At 36.7% G+C, this 21,318-nt stretch overlaps 1 pseudogene; it reads right to left on the reverse strand.

Moving 5' to 3' along the window:
- Positions 1-3,888: 3,888 nt before the first annotated feature.
- Positions 3,889-21,054, reverse strand: LOC134474691 (zinc finger protein 670-like; annotated as a pseudogene).
- Positions 21,055-21,318: the final 264 nt, after the last annotated feature.

The following is a 21,318-nucleotide window of genomic DNA, read 5'->3' on the forward strand; positions in this document are numbered from 1 at the left end:
ATCCTTTCTGTGTTATGGGGGAAAACGGATCAAAATAAGACAACAAAACAAATTCCTAGAAAATCATGATATGAAAGAGACATATAAGACCACAATATTAGGTGATATACACTACTTGCTATGCTTTCTCTTGTTATTTTCAATAGAATTGTCTACATCATCAGGGACTATACAAGTAAGCATAACATTATAAAGCTATTTTTATAAAAATGCAACTTTGAAGATGTTGTAGGATGTGAAAGCAATTAATAATCAAACCTGATGTAGAACCCGTGGTTTCCTGCCAAGACCAGCAAGTCAAGCCAATAATGATCAGAAGGGATGAAGAAGGTCACTACATACTGCTTAGGGGAAAACTCCAAGAGGAAGAGAAAACTATCTTAAATTTACATGCACCAAACTCCAGAGCACCCAATTATACAAAACAAGTACTAACAAAAATGAAAAATCAAATTAGAAGTAACACAATTCTAACAGGAGATCTTAACACACCACTGACACCAATGGACAGATCAACAAGACAGAAAATGAACAAAGAAATGAAAGAACTGAATCGCACCTGTGAATAAATGGACTTAATAGACATATACAGAGTATTCTACCCAACAACAACAGAATACACATTCTTCTCAGTATTACATGGGTCATTCTCTAAAATAGACCATGTGTTAATTCAGAGAGCATATTTAAATAAATGCTAAAGGGTTGAAAGTATCCCTTGCATGCTACCAGACGATACCACTATGAAATTAGAAATTAATGATAAAAGATACTGCAAAAATCCCACAAACACATGGAAACAGAATAACACTCTTGAGGAATCAGTGAGTCACAGAGGAAATTAAAGAAGAAATTAAACAATACCTACAAACAAATGGAAACACAAATACAACGTACCACAATCTGTGTGATGCAATGAAATCTGTCCTCTGAGGAAAATTTATTGCATGAGTTCCCACATTAGGAAAACAGAATGAATACAAATAAATAACCTGATGTTATACCTCAAACATCTAGAAAGAGAAGAGCAAGTCAAGCCCAAAGCCAAAAGAAAAGAAGAAATTATAAAAATCAGAGCAGAAATCAATGCAATAGAGACTAAAAAAACAATCCAAAAAATCAATGAATCAAAGACCTGTTTCTTTGAAAGAATAAATAAAATTGAAAAGCCCCTAGCCTACCTCATTTAAAAAATGGAAGAAAAAGTTCAAATGCAAGTTATAAGGAATAAAAGAGGTGAAATTACTACAGACCCTATTGAAATACAGAAGATCATCAACACCTATTTCGAAAACTTCTACTCTCAAAGTTTTATAACACAGAGGAAATAGACGGATTCCTAAAGCATATGAAGTACCACAGCTAGGTCATGAAGATGTAAAACTACTGAATAACCCAAATTCTATTAATGAAATTGAAAACATAATAAAATCATTACCTACAAAGAAGAGCCCAGGCCCAGACGGATTCACTGAAGAATTCTACAAGAAATATTCTAAAGAAGACCTAATACCAACACTCTGCAAACTCTTCAGTGAAATGGAAAGGGAAGCAATCCTTCATAAATTGTTCCTAGAAGCAAATATTACTCTAGTACAAAAACCAGAGGAGGACTCAACTGAGAAAGAGAACTACAGACCAATCTGCATAATGAAGGAGGATGCAAAAATCCTCATTAAAATTTTGGCAAATAGGATGCAGCAAATCAACAAGATCATATATCATGATGAAGGGGGATTCATCCCAGGCATGCAGAGATTGTTTAATATATGTAAATCAATAAATGTAATACACCATATCAATAGAGCCAAAAGTTATAATCACACGATCATTCCTATAGATACAGAAAAGGCTTTTGATAAGGTCCAACATTCATTTATGATAAGAGCCTTGCAGAAAATTGGAATAGATGGTCCTTACCTCAATATAATTAAGGCCGGCAATGACAAAACAACAGCCAGTACCATACTAAATGGTCAAAAATTGAAGGCCTTTACTTTAAAATCAGGCACAAGACAAGTATGTCCCTTATCACAGCTCCTATTTAATATACTACTGGAAATACTGGGCAGAGCAATTAGACAAGAGAGAAATAAAAGGCTTAAATATAAGAAAAGAAGAAGTTAAATTATCATTATTTGCAGATGACATGATACTTTATATAGAAGATCCCCGAAGCTCTATTGAAAGACTCCTAGATATAATAAATTCAGTAATGTAGCTGGATAGAATCAATACTCAAAAATCAATAGCATTCCTATACACTAACAACAAAGTCACAGAGACAGAAATAAGAGAGGCCACACCCTTCACATTAGCAACCAAAGAAATGAAATATTTAGGAATTACTCTCACGAAAGAAGTGAAAGACCTATACAGGGAAAATTATAACACACTGAAAAATGAAATTGAAGATGATCTCAGAAAATGGAAAGACATCCCTTGCTCATGGATAGGAAGAATAAATATTGTGAAAATGGCCATTCTCCAAAAACTTTTATATAGATGCAATGCAATCCCGATAAAAATACCATCAACATACCTCATAGAACTTGAGAAATCATCCCTAAAATTCATCTGGGATGAGAAGAAACCTAGAATAGCAAGGACAGTTAGAAGCAGCAAAAGCAAGGCAGGAGGTACCACAATCCCTGACTTGAAGTTATACTACAAAGCAACTGTAGTACAATCAACATGGTATTAAGTGCAATGGTTTTACCCTGGGTTTTTTGATTTTAGTATCAGTGATAGTATGAATACCTATTCTGAAGAAAATAACACATCATAAAAGCTAGTGCTGATTTAATATCATCTTCTTTGGAACTCCCATCAAGCTGTTGTACATGTTACCACTGGTTTTAACATGTTGTATCTTAATATATTTTACTGTATGTGATAGTATAAATAAAATTTTTCACAGGCAAAGAGATAATATAGAAATCGTTGTCCATTTTCTGTTAACTGGCTCTAAATACCCTGTAATTCTTTCATTCTCTTGAATGGCTTCACACTGTCTTGATATGATTGATTCTATAGTATATGACATTACACTCAAACAATTCAAGGAAAGAGGCACTATGGTGACTACTATTATGTTAGATTATCTGGTGGTGAAACAAAATGCTTTAATTGTGCAGTTCTGACCTGTGTTGTTCTATGACAATGTCTCTTTTATCTCTATCTCCACCGTTTTAAAAAATTATTCTGTTTTCTTATTTTTCAATTAAAATAAAACTAAATTAAAAAGTAGCGGGATATATTATAGTACCTTTTTTGTTTTCCTGTTAACCTGATTTTAACCCCAGTATTGCTCTCCCCATCTTTTTCTGCCTGAGATTACTATATTCTATTTTGTTTGATAGTATCAAGTTTGAGGGTATAGGCAACCACTTTGTAGGCAATAAGATTTACTATGATGCCCATTATGGTTTGACTATTATCTTCTTTTGAAATCCTGTAAGGTCTCCAGTGTAGATTTTATTGGTCTTGTTCTGTACTGTTTTGATCAATTCTATTATACCTGATGATATAGCAACTTTTTAAAAAAATAGCAAGAGGCACAATGGTAACCATTTTTGATCACCTGATATTCTATTTTTGCATCAAGTACTATGGCCATCCTTATGTTCTAACCAACTCTGTTTTTTTTTTTAACTAACTTGAGGTTTTATTCTCTTCAAAAAAAAGTAATAAGTACTATGGGAGTAAAAAAAAAAACCCAAAAGTGTAAATGTAATTGTGAAGAAGAGAGGAAAGGAAGGTAGTCTAAGAGATATAATTGCCTGTTTGAGTGTGTAGGAAGGAAAACCATATTACTGAGCTTTGTTGGTTCATTGAATGCAACTGTCTGGAATCTCGCTGTAGGAATGTTCACTTTATATGCTTTAATTTTATAATTTGGACAACTGTTTCTAAGAAGACAATATGTAACCTATTAACTAGTGATTTCTTACTGTATTTTTTTCTTGAAATTCTGTATGATTTGTACTCTATTACTGCTTTGTTTTTTATGTTCTTTTTTTTCTCTTTAAGTAAAAAAAATTAAACCTGGAATTTATATCTTTTATTTATTTTTTGGTACTGGGGATCAAACTGATTACCTAACACTTGCCAGGCAGGGGCTTAAGCCACTGAGCTAAATCCCCAGCCCCCCAATATATATCTTTCACATATTATCATCTTCAGAGTAGTGGCCTATGCTCTTGGACTTGATACCAGCAAGCATACCAAATGTGAATAAAATCAGTCAAGGCCAAATAATATTCAAACAAACCTGCTTCCAATAAGATCAGTCATAGTAAGACAATGTAAGTAATATAGGGTTTCAGTTTTAGTTAATAGGAAATTAAGGACAGTTACCATCATGGTATAACCTGCTAATTTTGGGTTACCTCTCTGTGCCCTCAAATCCAATGTGAGTAGACAGACCAGAACAAAATATAATCAAACTAAACAGAGCAACAGAACTACTGTAGCTTTTAAATCCTGATACACTTTAACAATGTCCTCTGCCTTCTTTTTTTAGGCAATTCCTCACCTTTCTCCTTCTCAGGATACTATTATTCACTGTTCAGAGTGATATTAGTTTAGTCTCTTATGTTCAGTTTCAGCATACATAAAAATAAAGACATCTACTATGAAGAGAATGAGACACATTATGGTAATCATTATCAACTTCCCCAACATCAGTCTTGAAGTTCAAAAAAGCCTGCATCATCCTATAATTATTTGATTAGTTCTATAATGTTCAGTATATATTCAATGCTTCTCAAGATGGGAACAGCTAATTGGAAGAAAACTAGAGACATTAAGATAGAAAATGAACATCTCAGTGGACTTGCTTTGAAACCTGTTTCCTTAACTTGTTTCCTTATGAACTGTTCTGTTTTGTCATGTTTAACTTTACCATCTTTAAGATAAAAAACAAGTTTGTAGAACAGATAAGCATATTAATAAGTTTTTTTGGATCACTGAGGTAAATTGTTCGCAGTATCATTATTTGAATATCACTTTGTATGCTTTAATTTTGTAACTTGAACAATTACCTCTAAAATAACATTTTGTAATTAATCAACTAGTGATTTCTTATTGTTTATTTTTCAGAAATTCTGTATTATTTCTACACTTTTTGGTTTTTTTCTTTAAATAAAAATTCACAAAAATATGAAAATTAAGTTTTAAAGACAAAATTTTAAGTACATAGACACTATCCATACTTGAAAGTAAAAAGCCCATTTCAGTTCACCATGTTTAATTACAAGATGCCATGTTGAAGCACAAAGACACGTTAAAAAATCTAAAGAGGTATAAGTGATTAACTGAAACCCATACAAAATGTGTACTTGAGTAGAGCTCCACTTCAGATTTGTCATTTCTGGAAAATTCGTGAAGAAATATTGACATCAAACTTCTGTATTGATTATTTCTTCAGGTCTACTTGGAATTTTTAAAATAAACTTAGATCTAAACTATCTGAAGAGTGCTGCTTTTTCTATGTATTTAACAACAAACATGGATTGCCATATGTTCCACACTGTTAATGCACATAGGATCCAGTGAGCTCTTTCAGATATGTAACAATGATCATGTGTGATGAGAGTATTCCCATAACACATAGGATTTATCTCTTGTGTGAGTTTCTTCATGTATTTCACTTACAATTTGGATGCTGAAAGTGTCTCCACTTGCTTACGTAGCCAGTGATTAATCCTAGTGTGAATTGTTTCATGTGTTTTGCAATGACTGTATGTGGTAAAAGCTTTGCCACATTGTTATATGCATAGGGTTTCTCGACCAGTTTGGAGTCATTGATGTATTTTACAAAATCCATGTGTGGTGAAAGCTTTCCCACATTCTTCACATAAACAGGGTTTCTCAACAGTGTAAATTTTTTTCATGTATTGGACAACGAGCATTTCTGCTGAAACCTTTCCCACATTCCTTAGATATATAAGTTTTCTGCCCAGTGTGAAGTTTTTCATGCATTATGCAATATGTAATTGTAGTCAAAAAATTCTCATGATGCTTATATACACTGGTTTTATCTTGAATATGAACTTTCATGTTGCTTACAATGTCCATGTCGGGTAAAAGCTTTCCCACATTCCTTACATACATATGGTTTCTCACCAGTGTGAATTTTTTCATGTTCCTTACACTGTCCATGTGTGTTAAAATCTTTTCCACATTGCTTACATACATAAGGTTTCTCTCCAGTGTGAATTCTTTCATGTGCCTTACACTGTCCATGTGTGTTAAAATCTTTCCCACATTGCTTACATACATAGGGTTTCTCTCCAGTGTGAATTCTTTCATGATTCTTACAACCTCCCCATCTGTTAAAAGCTTTCCCACATTGCTTACATACATAAGGTTTCTCTCCAGTGTGAATTCTTTCATGTTGCTTACAATGTCCATGTCGGGAAAAAGCTTTCCCACATTGCTTACACACATATGGTTTCTCACCAGTGTGAATTCTTTCATGTTCCTTACACTGTCCATGTGTGTTAAAATCTTTCCCACATTGCTTACATACATAGGGTTTCTCTCCAGTGTGAATTCTTTCATGTTTCTTACATTCTCCCCGTGTGTTAAAAGCTTTCCCACATTGCTTACATACATATGGTCTCTCTCCAGTGTGAATTCTTTCATGTTGCTTACAATGTCCATGTTGGGTAAAAGCTTTCCCGCATTGCTTACACACATATGGTTTCTCACCAGTGTGAATTCTTTCATGTTCCTTACACTGTCCATGTGTGTTAAAAGCTTTCCCACATTGCTTACATACATAGGGTTTCTCTCCAGTGTGAATTCTTTCATGTTTCTTACAATCTCCCCGTGTGTTAAAAGCTTTCCCACATTGCTTACATACATATGGTCTCTCTCCAGTGTGAATTCTTTCATGTTGCATACAATGTCCAGAATTGGTAAAACCTTTTCCACACTGCTTACATACATAGGGTTTCTCTCCAGTGTGAATTCTTTCATGATTCTTACAACCTCCCCGTCTGTTAAAAGCTTTCCCACATTGCTTACATACATAAGGTTTCTCTCCAGTGTGAATTCTTTCATGTCGCTTACAATGTCCATGTCGGGTAAAAGCTTTCCCACATTGCTTACATACATAGGGTTTCTCTCCAGTGTGAATTCTTTCATGTCGCTTACAATGTCCATGTCGGGTAAAAGCTTTCCCACATTGCTTACATACATAGGGTTTCTCTCCAGTGTGAATTCTTTCATGTTTCTTAAAATATCCCCTTGTGTTAAAAGCTTTCCCACATTGCTTACATACATATGGTCTCTCTCCAGTGTGAATTATGTCATGTTGCTTACAATGTCCAGATTTGGTGAACTGTTTTCCACATTGCTCACATACATAGGATTTCTCTCCACTGCAATATTTTTCATGGATCTGAATATTGTGGTGTGTTTCTGCTTCTTTCACATTCACATTACCTTCTGCAGTACAAGGGAATAATTCTTTACACTGATTCCAAGATGTATGTCCATAGGATTTCCCTAGCTTGTCATTTCTGTAAAAAAAAATCACATATCGGATTGATAACCATATTACTAAGTTTTTATGGCAGAGTTGAACAAAACTGTTTGCAGTCTCGCTGTTTATCCCCACTTCATAAGTTTCACTTTTGTATTTCATTAACTATTTCTATGAGTAGCATATGTAATCATTGTCTAGATTTCTTACTGTTTATTTTCACTTTGAAAGTGGTATCATTTCTACTTGTTTTGGTTTTTTTAGTCTTTTCTCACATTAAATAAAAAAAAGAAACACACAGTGAAATGGGTCTCAGTTTTATGACTGCATTAATGTCAAGTTCTGTTTTTAATGCCTTCTAAGAAATTCTGACCGTGAAGTAACAGAATGGCCTTGTAAGACATGTTGAAAACAACCATTCCCAAAAGACTGGTACACATTTGGAAATCTTAAAATGTGGTACCTTTTGAAATGCAGAATCTTTACCTTCACTTTGGGCATGGGTACATATGTGTATCACATACAGATCATTCTGATATGTTTCCCCATCACAATCTCCCTTCTGTCCTTAGCCTGCAGTTCCCTTTTCCATATGGTCAGTCTTACTTTTCTCTATTAACTCTTTCATTTCATTCCACAATTTATATTTTGGTTTCTCATCTAAAATGTACCCTGTGAACTTTTAGGTTTTATAGCTGAGCTATTTCACCGAATTGATGGGAGAAAGAACCACCTATTTCTTATGACAAATGACAATATATTATTTATTTTTTGACATTATATAAGACATTTTTTTCTTTTCCATGCTGGGAATGAACAACAGCTATTAGCATAAAATCTATAGCTTTTAAAATGTGTTTTAAGTGATTTTCACTGATCATTAAGCTGTGAAGTTTGAACTTGAATTTGCCATTCTGCAAAAGCTGATTCCTAGTGTGCTAGGTTTACAAGAATGCACCCTCCAGAGAGTCTATTAACATTTTCCTTCTCCACAAATCCAGTGATAGATAGCTAAGCTTCTTCAAGTCCTGATCTATTATACCTTGATCTGCTTTGTAAATGAGTAAGCATGTACCAGTATTTTATGTGCACCTTGAATTTTTAAAAATATATCCAGGACAAGTATGAGGGGATCAATTTCTAGAGACAACTGCACACTGATATTCAGAATGAGTGCACTTAACATTCTACCAGCCTTCTAAGAATTTTAGTCAGAATGGCTGATTTTATGAGCATGGCTTGGAAACACAAGAACTCCATTTTATTTCAAATTCTATTGCAATCTTAGTAATGTTTAGATGATGAATGTGTTGTATTCACATGTATATATGGGTAGAAAAACTGAAGGGAGAATGTTATAACTCCTTATACATCTTCGGAGAATATTACTGACAATAAATTGAATGGTGCCTCATTTCTTTGGCGGTATTTTTCTACTAACTCACTAATTACTCAGGAACATTCCTTCTCCTTATGAGTGCGAATTACCTTAAGGATCTCCAGTAAATTTTGCATTCTTTTTCAGGTTCCTGGATATTCCCAAGTCCTCCTGAATTGTAGACATAGAAATACCAGTGCTCATTAGAATAATACATACAAATTAATAGATTTTGTTTAGAGTTATGATATAATGTGTCCAGGTCTGAGTTATTTTTAAAAATATTTTCACATTGTGTTTAATGAAACAGCACTGATGAGCGACATACAACATTCTGACAGCATGAGTGACAAAAGTATTTTGTCCTTACCTATTGCAGTCATGTTCCTAAAGGTTTCGCCCATCACATCTCTGTAGAGGTTCTTTTGGGATGGACTTAGCAAAGTCCACTCCTCATTGCTGAAGTTCACAACCACATCCTCAAAGGTCACCACCTCCTAAAGGACCACACATATATTTCTCACATGAAGGTTGAGACACCAAGTTTGGCATATCTTAAATTCTCTCCTACAAATCTCAATCAAAAGCAAAGTGTGGTGGTATATATCTATAATGCCAGCACTCAAAAGGCTTAGGCAGGATGGTTTCAGTGAGTTCAGGGCAATTCTAGGCTCCATAGGGTATTCAAATCCAGCTGATATACATATAAAAGCTTGTCTCAATAAAACAAAACAAAAATAAACAAATGCAACCAAACAAAACAGCTGAATGAAGACTGATGTCTTCAAATTTAAATCTATGTCTTGGTCATAAATTTTGTGTATATACACATTTTTGAAGACAGCAAATTTGATGATAGATTGCAATGCACTGCTATTGTAACAGTGAAATAGGAGCACTGATTCTTGTGCTGAGTCACTGCAAGATTCCCTGTGTACTGTCTCTAATGCAGAGCTCACAGTGAGAAGCCTGCAGGACCAGCATCCACAAAGCACAGAGACAGATAAATATCCCATCAATCAACTGGGAAGCCAAGCAAGCACCTCCATTCCCTGGTAAGTGGTGGCAGTGTGGCAGACTGTGGCCCATCCAGGGGGCAAACCAGCTGCAGCTCCTGAGATCCATGCCATGCTGTAATTTAGACACTTGGAAGGCAAGCAAGCAACACTTCTCCCTGGTAAGCAGTGGCGGTCTGGCAGAATGTGGCCCTTCCAGGGGAGAACCAGCAGCAGCTCCTGAGATCCACGCCATGTGGGAACTTAGGATGCTGTGAAACCAAACAACCAGCTGTCTCCCTACTAAGCAATAGTAAACCTACTGACGCAGGGCCTAGAATCAAACATCCCACTTCCCTACCCCTCTTCTCCTGTCACCCCCTGTTAGCAAATGGGGAACAGAAATCTGAGTGTCTCCTGGGAAGCAGACCATAAAAAATAAGGGGAACTTCCTTCTACTATCTCTTTGAAGGCAAATATTTTTATTACTGTTTTACTCTATTCTGATTAATGGTATTGCTCTATTAAAAATTCTGTTTTGATAAGTACTATAATGTTCTGTATTTCATCTCATTTTGATATATGTGTTTGAAAGAACAACTATTATAAAGATAATAAAATATACTGTGATACGTATTACTGTTATCGCAGTAACCTGTTGTGAAGTTGTGTACCAATTTCACTGTATGATCTTAGTTGGCCTTATTCTGCCTTGTTCTGTTTTATTTTACCACTTTCAAAATTTGAAAAAAGGAAAAAAAAATCTCATCAATCACTTTGATAGGCTGCAGATAATGTCTCTTCAAATCTCATTTAGGCCAGTGAGTACTTTGTTCTTAATGTACTTCAGCAGCATTTTGAAACATGAATTTGGCTTCATAGAACAAAACATAAATAACCTCCAATATGGTATACAAATAATAACTCAAATGTTAGTGGAAATGCTGTTTTTAAAAAATAAGTATATAAAATGGAACCAGGCCGAAGCTGTAATTTATAGCTCACTGTCACCAAGCAACACTTGCAATTCAGGTATAAGAAATATATCTTGTGAGGCTGGTGAAGGACTTCTTCCTTGAATTTGGGACTATCCTAAGTTACAGAGCTGTCTAAAGTAGATAAACCCTGACTGAGACACCCCACAGACAAAGTGAAACTTGAAAAGAGACTGCATAAGACACCTTTAGTTTGTTTTTAAAAATTATAGCCATACAATATGGGAAAATTCCAACAATATTCAACACTTTATGAGAAACAATGTAGATATCTTCCACACAACAAAGAGAAACTTGGGTATTTAGCTCAGTGGCATGAATACCTGCCTGGAAAGCATAGGTCATGAGTTTGATCCTTGGTACAAAAAAAATGCACATTTTACCTTCATGACACTGGGGGCATAATTAGACATAATTCAAATTAGATCTCAAGTATGGAACACAAAATTCATGGGTTGACAAGGATGTGAAATACTGATTGTTGCCAGAGCTGGTGTTGATCACCTCCAGGAAGCAATCAGAAACCAACTTTAACTTTACACTTACTCTAAGAACTACCTGAATTTCAGTGAAGACCCTCTCTGTTGTATGTCCTGCTATTGGCTTCCTGAATTCTGTCAGTCACTTGCACATTCTTTCCACACTCCTCTGATCCATCCTCAGCAGGAAACCCTTCATGCCTAACTATTGATATCACTGCAAAATTTCTGTTTAGAGCTTCTCCTTTACACCACTTTATAAATTCCATTGCAGAGCATTTCCATATTTAAACTGTCTATGAACAACCAAGACACTAAATCAGCTCTTAATTCAGAGATGACACACCTATTCCTTTCCATTCAGAAGGATATCACGTGTATATGTGCATGCAAATGCCTGAATTTCAGCATTTTTCGATGAGAATTTAACAGGTAGCCCTTTCTGGAATTTGTCCTCCACAAATTTTTACCCTTTCCTTGATAACACTTTCATATTTGCTTCATTTTTCTCAGACTTCAAAACTCTATGGCTGTTCTCACAAACCTAGTCTGTGAGCAAGGGTGCCACCTAAATAATTAAGTATGTTCAGAAATTATTTTGCACTGATCTGTATAATACACAGGAGTTCATGAGTTGTTTGGGAAGCCTTTTTCCACTGAGGCACACTACTACACATCTCTGAATTATCAGGACCTTTGCGACTACCTGTCATGAGGATGGAAATATGAGAACATACTATAAATTGAGGAGATCACTATAAATACAAAAAAGCCCATGTTTAAGTTGAACCATTGTGGCAATGAGACCCTGAATTGCAGACATTAATAAACTTTGGACATTCCAGATCTTCTATTCTGAGGAAAGAGAGCAGAGACCTAGCTCATTACTGCTCTACAAGCTACCAAAAGCATCATCTTCTCAAGCTCCTTCCAATGCCTAAGATTGTGGAGTTTCTAGGCCAGCAGTGAATTCCAAAGATGATACTTGAGTCTGCTGCTGTAATAGTGAAGCCAGGGTTCTGGGGACCCCAAATCACCCTTGCCAACAGCAAGAGGCAAAAGGGAGAGTGAATGACCCATGGCCAATGCTGGAGGACCTCAGGAGCTGAAGCTAACTAAATACCTGAGGTTCCAGAAACAGGAATTACTTCTACATACTTGTAATTGGTTTCACCAAATCCACCCTAACTCTGGGCTCCCATCCACAACCTCACCATTTCATGGCTCCAGGATCTCTCAGGTTCTTTGCTAATCAGGCCACAGAACATCGAAAGTACTAAATGAGATGCAGCAAGTGTTTTGCTACCAGTATCGTACTCAGAAAAGGTAAATCATGCTGAGATACCAGAAGAGACAAAAGTCACAGCCAGCAATGGCCTGAAAATTGGACAGTTCATATAGCCTGTGTCTTCATCACTGATTGACTCCTGCTCTACTGCTCTCCTTCTGAGTCAAGAATCAACAGGGAAAGAAACCCCTCCCTGCAAGAGAGGATCTCAAATTATAGACTGTAGTGCAGAGACTTCAGGAGCTGCCGTTCTTCTACAGTGGTGATCTCAGCTTGACCAGAGGAGTGTTTGTACTGAAGAGCATTACCTCAGGCTTTTAATTTTCAAATCCATTCTATTTCAGTGAAAAAAGAACACAACAACTAAAATTAAATTTAAAAACATGTCAATCAGGGGGCAACACTGGTATATACACTGCACACTGTAATCCACAGATCATTCACCCACAGCACAAGACATCTCTAATCAATTATCCAAACAGTACTGTTACAGGCACCTGAGTTATTTAAATAGTATTGGCATAAGGCAGGGCTAGGTCCTCCAAGGAGTCCATGCAGGAGACGAGACACTGTGCAACTATGGGGAAGACTGACACCTCATGCTATGGGCCAAGTCTCAAGACAAATGATAAGCAAATTCATCCATATCCTAAAGACTGATATTCTAAATAGTCCCATAGCACTCTGAGGAGGTCAGGAGTCACCATTCAAAGAAAAGTATGCTTATCCTAAGGACTGACATTTTAAATATTTCCTATCATCCTGATGAAGTCAGGAGTCACCCTCCCAAAGCCCTAAGGGAAAAGTCACTGCTTCCTAAGAATGCCTGCTTTCTATGTGACTCCCTTTCCCTCTTTTTCCCAATTTAAGCAACTTTACATGAACTTATAATCTTATTGGCTACCATAGCTCTGTCCCATCTTATGCCCATCTGGATTATAAGTTCCGATTTTTCCCCACCTTAAACTCATCTCACCACATGATTTTACTCTATAAAGGTCCCCAGAAGGACAATGTTTGGCATCATGCTCAGGACCCCTTCTCTCTCTCAGGTAGCTTTCTTTCTCTCAATAAGTATATTGTGCTCTTAATTTCTGTTGTTCCTAAAATTTATTCTTTGACTTTAGAGAACACAAACTCATACCAAACATATTAAACCAGGAGATTCATTACTCTATAGGAATATCATTATAAATTTTTCTCTTTCCTGAAGTCAGATAAATCAGTAGTAGTTTGTATTCTACAATGTTGATCTCACCTTTCCAGGGATGCTTGCACTGAAGGGCTTTATCACTGACTTTAAGTGCTACTTTTGTTTTCTGAAAATGAAATGATCTGTAATTTTGGTTATGGTATCTAAAATGCATTAAGGAAATGACTAACAGTATTTCTTATGAAGGGTTTACTACCAGCCATAGAGGAAGACAGGTGGCAAAACTTCATTGTTTTGATTTCTTCCTTGAAACTGAAGGATGACTTGAAAGAGTTTTGCCCTAGAAACAATTATAGAACCTCATGGTGGTGGTTCAAGGTGGAAGAAGGCAAAATCAGGGATGCTTACTCATGTGGCCACTTCCTCTTTTCTCCTTGATTACAACTTCCTCTTTCTTTCTCAGGGCCCTAAAGAAAATTCCCATCAGCTCCTTGCATCACATCAATGTCCCCTCCAAGCACCACATCCACTCAAAAGTCACATATACCTCTGTTGTACTCTAGAAAAAGAGCTTCATTATTTTTGTATCATAGCAATACCTGTAACTTGGCCTTACTGTATATGTGTTTTTCCCTTCCCCCTCTGGATGACCTAATTAATATGTTAATCAATGTTCTCCTGTGTAAAGAATTGTAAATACCTAATTGATATGTTAACCATTGTTGCTCTCTACAAATAACACATGTGATGCTAAGATAACGTAACAGAAATTGTTAATCACTGCTAGACTTCTAGTCTCTGCTGAGGAAAACAGGATTTCTTATTATCTAAACTTGCTTGTTTACAGGAAAACTTGTTACCCGAATCTTGCTCTTCCCATGAAATGTAATGCACCTATGTTTCTGTTTTGTAGTGCACGACACCCCATCCCCCTCCTTGCATTTTGTGACCAGCAGCTGTTTGTTGATGTACAAGATAAAAGCCCTGACTAATTCCTGTCAGGTGTCCAGTCTCCAAATTTGCTCCCGGAGACACCTTGCCAGGTCTGGCCTAAAATAAAACCTTTGCTCCCTAAATTTTAATTTCTTGCTTCCTTGGATTTTATTCCGGGGTCTGAGTTATCACAACCACAAAACCCCATAGTTAGTCCAGGGAGAGGGGAGTCAAACCCTTGGTGGTTGTGGGCTCCTCTCCACATTGTTTAAATAAAAGGCCACTTTTACGTTTCTTATATTCTGCTTCTCTATTGTGCTAATTTACCTCCTCAGTAACCTCAGTAATCTAACCCACTTTAAACCTATCTCACTGTTGTAACTTAGTTCAAACCGATGTGCCCCCTTCCTGTTCTATATGCGCCATTTCAATAGAGATTAAAATTCCATCTCCAGTAAAGACTTAAGTTTCAGCTCCTTGTAAATAACCCTCCCCTCCCCATTCTTAGGTTAAGTCTCCATTTCCCATAAAAGCTTTAAGTTTCAGTTTCTTGTAATCCCCCCCTTCAGCCTATCTGCAATACAATGTACTGGCCCTAAGAAATATTTAACTACAAGAAAGTTATCAAACTGGGTCAAAGTTCACAACATTCCTGTGGTTTTCAGCTTTAAAATACAACCTTTTTAGCTATAAGGCACACAATCTACAAATTGGCTCCCTGAGATTGCGTCACCTAAAATGGCCTAAAATAAAGTATTTGTTCCCCAAATTTTAATTTCTTGCTTCCTTGCATTTTATGCTGGGGTCCCAGCTATCGCACTCACCACATGATTTTATTGTATAAAATCAGAGTCCTTTGCTACTGGCTCAGAATCCCTCCTGTTTCTCTTAGACAGAAACTTTCTGATATTATTTTTGGTGTAGTAAAGAAGAGAATATAAATTCAAAATGGCCTTTATTCTAAGACCATGGAGAGAACCCCATGACCACTGGGGGTCTGGCTTTCTTTTCTGGAAGTATGTGGGCAGCATACATATAGTTTTTGACTTGGGCGCTGCTTAAAGTTGGCATTGCTGATATGCAAGTACCTGATTGAGATGCTTTTCTGGCCACAGGTAGGTTGAATAGGGGAGAGGAAAGTGACTTCAAGGTAAAAGTCCTCTGGTTCCACCTCCCACTTCCAAACTATCCTATTTAGAGCAAAAGACTTTCACTTTCTTTCTCTCAATATATATATTCCGCCTTTCAACTCTGTTGTTCCTAAAATTCATTCTTGCATTTTAGAGAACACAAACTCATACCAGACAGAGAAGTTCAGGAATTTCATTCCACTATATCATGGTATGGTTGCCTCTATTTCTAACTAACTCAGCTGCCTGTAAATTTAAGAATTGTTTATCAATTTGATTTGGAGTAACTGTAGCAAATAAAATGTTCTTAATGAATATAGGGAAATATATCATTAAATTGAAAAAATGATTATCACAGTTTTTCCACCTAGCACCAGCCAACATTTTCAACTTTCAATTATGTGGGAAAACAAAAAATAAAGACAACTCAGAAAATAGCAATCCTATAATGGACAGTATATCATTCACTGTGATTGCCATGTTATCTGCAGGTATTTCATAGACCACAAAAGAAACATTGAGCCTATTAAATACCAAGTATCCATTTCAATAAATGTGCTCACAGCACTGCATCGTTGACAACTGTGATTTTTTTTTCTGTATGAGGGATTGAACTCATGACCTTGTGCTCTCCAGGCAGCTCCTTGTATACCTCCGCTCAATCCCCAGACCCAACAACTTTAGATAGTAAATATGACTATTAACAATGTTTAATTTGCCATTGACATATTTAGTTATAAATTTTGTAAACTTCCATTTTCACAAATGAAATTATTTTCTTTCCTTGCGGTTTAAATTACATTTTTTTTTTTTTTAGGTACCAGGGATCAAAGCTACAACCTAACACTTTCCAGGCAGGCGATTCTGCCTCCTGAGCTAAATCCCTGGCCTGTATTAATGAATATTTCAGTTTATTCATTCAAATAGAACTGTGATTTTAGCAAAGGATGTCAAGGTAGACAGAAATTGATATACAATCAGAGAGGAACTGGAACCTCAAATAGTCAATGCAAAATACTAAATACAACAATCAGTGCTACAGGCACAGCTGAAGAAAGCCCGACCTGAATGTGAAGATGCAGTGACTAGGTCTACATGCTCCTGAAGAGAAAAACAACAGCTTGAAATGTACTACAGTTACCACCACCCCCTCCAGGAAGTCCTGATAGGCATCAATTACCATACTCAATGACCAGAACAACTGGACTATTGTTCGCACAAAGTGCCTTGGCTCTTTCCACATACCTTTTCTGGCTGACTTATTCCTTGTTGAATAACATTAGTTAAGCAGCTATAAGCTTATAGATTGATTGTAGTCTGAGATGCACACTGTACCCACATTGTGACTTTCCTGTATAAATGACCCCTGACAATAGGTCTAAACACCGAAGACCAATCCAGATAATTCAGGGCTATTCTTCTCTCTTTTTTTCTAAGAAAATTTTTGAAATTTTTTTGGTTTATGACTTCATTTCTCAGTGTTGTTAGTCATTAAACTTGATGCATTTGATATCAAACAGGGCAGGATTATATTTCTCTTATCTCAATTTAAATATGAAATGTCTGCTAAAGGCATTGTTCCAAAGCCAGAATTTCAAGCTGCTTGTTTGCCCTGAGTTTAAAATTTCAATGAGCTTTTAGAATTCCTCAGTCTAATGAACTGCAAATGTATTGGAGGAAGGAGGTCACTGTTGTCCTGTAGCACAATAGGTGCCATTCCTAAGTATGTGTTTGTCACTGCCTCCTGGATGCCACTACATGGCCTTCTTTCCTCTGCAGCATCATTCAATAATTCCCATTTTACATAAGTCAAATTTCACTCAGCTCTATTATTGTTTGTTTTCAATAGTCTTTCTGTCTAACTGGTTGGTTTTTTTTCATTTTACTTTTTGATTTAAAGACATAGTCTCACTTTGGAGTTCTGGGCAGCCTTGCACTCACTATGTAGGTTAGGCTGTCTTTGAATACATGGCCATTCTCCTGTTTCAGCTTCTTCATTGCTGTGGAAAAGAGGTGGGCATTATAGCACATGGCATTTGTCTTTTTCTCTTCTCCTTTTCACTACTATTCTTTCACTCCAGGGGCACTGTCATTTAATCCTGAGGTTTGCTTGTGTCAGTAAGGTTTCTGCAGCTCAAGGTGATTTTGTGAACAATAATATAGGAAGCCAAGCAACCCAATTGAGAAATGTGGAATTTCATTATCTGGGCTCAGCACCACTTACATACAGAAACCCTAACCCCATTTCAGGATCTAAACAAGAGGCTCTGAACTGGAAAGTTAGAGATGTTTTAAAGATAGAATCACAAGAAGATCCTGTTGGAAATCATTTAGCTAGAATCCTATAATTTTTGAATGACAACTCTATTCAGCTTCTTTTGTTGAGTAGGATAATTTTTTTCTTTGGGTACAGCTCATTTTGCTTTTCTCCTGGGACTTATACTCTCAGTGATTTTCCATTTTTCTGAGTGAAATACAAGGGCACTAGTTAAATGCAAAGCTCAAGATGGCATCTATTAAGCCAACCTACAACACAGCTAAGTTACAAGTCTCAATATTTTTTAGGGTAAAAACACACATATCTATAATCCCATACTCAAGATGCTGAGATAGCAGTGCTGCTTTGAGGTTAGGGCAATTCTGTGCTCCATAAAGTGTTCAAATCTAGCTCATATACATAGAGAAAACTTGTCTCAATAAAACAAAACTAAACTAAACAAATAAAACCAAACAAAACAGCTGAATGGAGACTGATTTCTTCAAATCTTAATTCCACATCTTGGGGATTAATTTTTGTATATACACATTTTTTGAGACAGCAAATTTAATGCTATATTGCAATTCACAGCTAATCCAACAGCCAAATAGGAGCACTGATTCTTATGCTGAGTCACTGCAAGAGTCCCTGTGCACTGTCTCTAAAGCAGAGCTCATAGTAAAAGTCTGCAGGACCAGCATCCATAAACACAGAGGCAGACAAATATCTCATGAATCACTTTGATGCACTAACAATGATATCTCTTCAAATCTCATTTAGGCCACTGAGTCCTTTGTTCTTAATATACTTAAGCAGCATTTTGATATTTAAATTTGGATTCATAGAACAAAACATAAATAACATCAAATATGATACATAAATAATAACTCAAATGTTCATGGAAAACTGCTGTATGTAAAAAATGTATAAACAAAGAAACCAGGTACAAGTTTCAAATTATAGCTCAGTGTCACCAAGTGATCACCAAGTGATCACTCTCCATTCAGATATAAGAAATATATCTTGGGAGGCTGATGCAGGAGATCTTCCTAGAGTTTGGGGCTAGCCTAAGTTACAGAGCTGTCTGAAATACAGAAACCCTGACTGAGACACCTCAAAGACAATGTGAAACTTGAAAAGTGACTGCATAGGACACCTTTGGTTTGCTTTAAAAATTATATCCATACAATATAGAACAATTCCATAATATTCAACATTTTCTGAGGAACAATGTTTATATCATACATAGTATACAGAAAACACTTTCAGAGCTGGGTATTTAACTCAGCAGCATGAACACCTTCCTAACAAGCTTGAGATCATGAGTTCGATCCCTGTTAAAAAAAAATTCAAATTTCACCTTCATGACACTGAGTCATAATTAAAGATAATCAAAACTAGATCTCAAGTGAAGAACACAGAATTCATGGGTTGACAAGGATGTGGAATACTGATTCTTACCAGAGCTGGTGTTATTCACCTCAAGGAAGAAACCATAAGCCAACTTTAACTTCATGCTTACCCTAAGAACTACCTGACTTTCAGGGAAGACCCTCTCTGTTGTACGTCCTGCTATTGGCACACTGTGCCCTGCTAGTCACTTCCACATCCTTTCCAAGCTTGTCTGATCCACCCTAAGCAGAAGAGCATTCATGCCTTAACTACTGATTTCCCTGCACAATTTCAATTTAGGGCATCTCTTTACATGAATTAGTAAAGTCCATTACAGAGCATTTCCATATTTAAACAATGTATATGATCAACCAAGCTATTAAATCACCTCTTAATTCAGATATGACACCCATATTCCTTTCCATTCAGAAGGATATCACGTGTATATATATGTTAATGCAAATGACTAAATTTAGGCATTTTTCAAGGAGAATTTAACAGGCAGCCCTTTCTGGAATTTGTCCTTAGTAAACACACTTTTCCCTGCCCTTGATGACAAATTTATATCTGCTTCATTTTTCTCAAAATTTAAACCTCTACGGATGTTCTCCCAAACATCGTCTATGAGCACATGTGTCACATCAAGTATGTTTAGAAATTCTTTGCATTGTTCTGTATAATACACAGCAGTTCATCCGGTGTTTGGGAAGCCTTACTCCACTGAGGCACATCACTACACATCTTTGAATTCTCAGAACCTTTGCCTCCACCTTTAATGAGCATGGAAATATGAGAACATAGTAAAAATTTAGACCATCACAAAATACATAAATGCATAAGTTTAAGGAGAGCAGCTGTGGCTATGAGGTCCCACAGCACAGACATTTATAAACTTATGGCTTTCAGATCTGTTGCTGACAGGAATGAGAGCAGACACGTAGCTTATTACAGCTGCACCCAGCTTGAAAACACTTAGGAATCAGGGTTTCCTCATGCCCTGTCCTGGGCCAGACTGTTGGAGGAGCAAGGGCAGCAGGCGATTTCAAAAATGGCATTGTGGCCTGGTGATATCACAGTGGCGACAACATTCTAGGGACCCAGAAATATCCTGACCCCAGCGAGAGGTAAAAGCGACACAGAATGACTCCCTGCTAGCACTAGAGCACCTCAGGGTCTGAGGCTAACAACACAGGCTCTACACAGAACAGCTGCTTCTCACTACTGTTTTTTTTTTTTTTTTGGTCTTTTTACTTTTTATCAGTAACGGGGATCAAACTCATGACTGCCTGCTTTCAAGGCAGGTGCTTATGCTGCTGAACTAAACCCTCAAACCCTTCTAACCACTTCTAACTGGTCTCAAACGGATTCCACCCCATTTCAATGCTCCCATCCCATATCATCACCATTGCGTAATTTGGAGGTCACCCAGGTTTTCTCTAAGCAGTCCACGGAGAACAGAAGCAAAAAACAGTTGTCTAGCAAACATCTAGTACTCCCTTTTTGGCCTTGGCCTTGCAATTGACGCCATGACACCGGAAGAGACAGCCTTCATTGGCCCTCCTGATTGGATAGTTCTTACAGCCCGCCTCTTCATCACTGATTGGCTGCTGCTAAAAATTAACAAACCTATGAAATTGAAGCTTCCCTACATGAATGCCCCTGCTCTTTAACCAAGAGGAAATAACTTGTTCAAAAAGGTCCATTTCTGATGACCCATTCTCAATCCCTGCCTATATGCCACTCCCTGCTACTTTCACTTTTCACTTACTCAGGTCCTCTGTAGCAGCGGTCTTCTAGGAACTGCCGATTCTGCTTCCACTGGA

This window comes from Cavia porcellus, unplaced genomic scaffold (assembly GCF_034190915.1).
Source record: "Cavia porcellus strain 051 isolate PalLab524CR breed Dunkin Hartley unplaced genomic scaffold, mCavPor4.1 scaffold_35, whole genome shotgun sequence".
Lineage (NCBI taxonomy): Eukaryota > Metazoa > Chordata > Mammalia > Rodentia > Caviidae > Cavia > Cavia porcellus.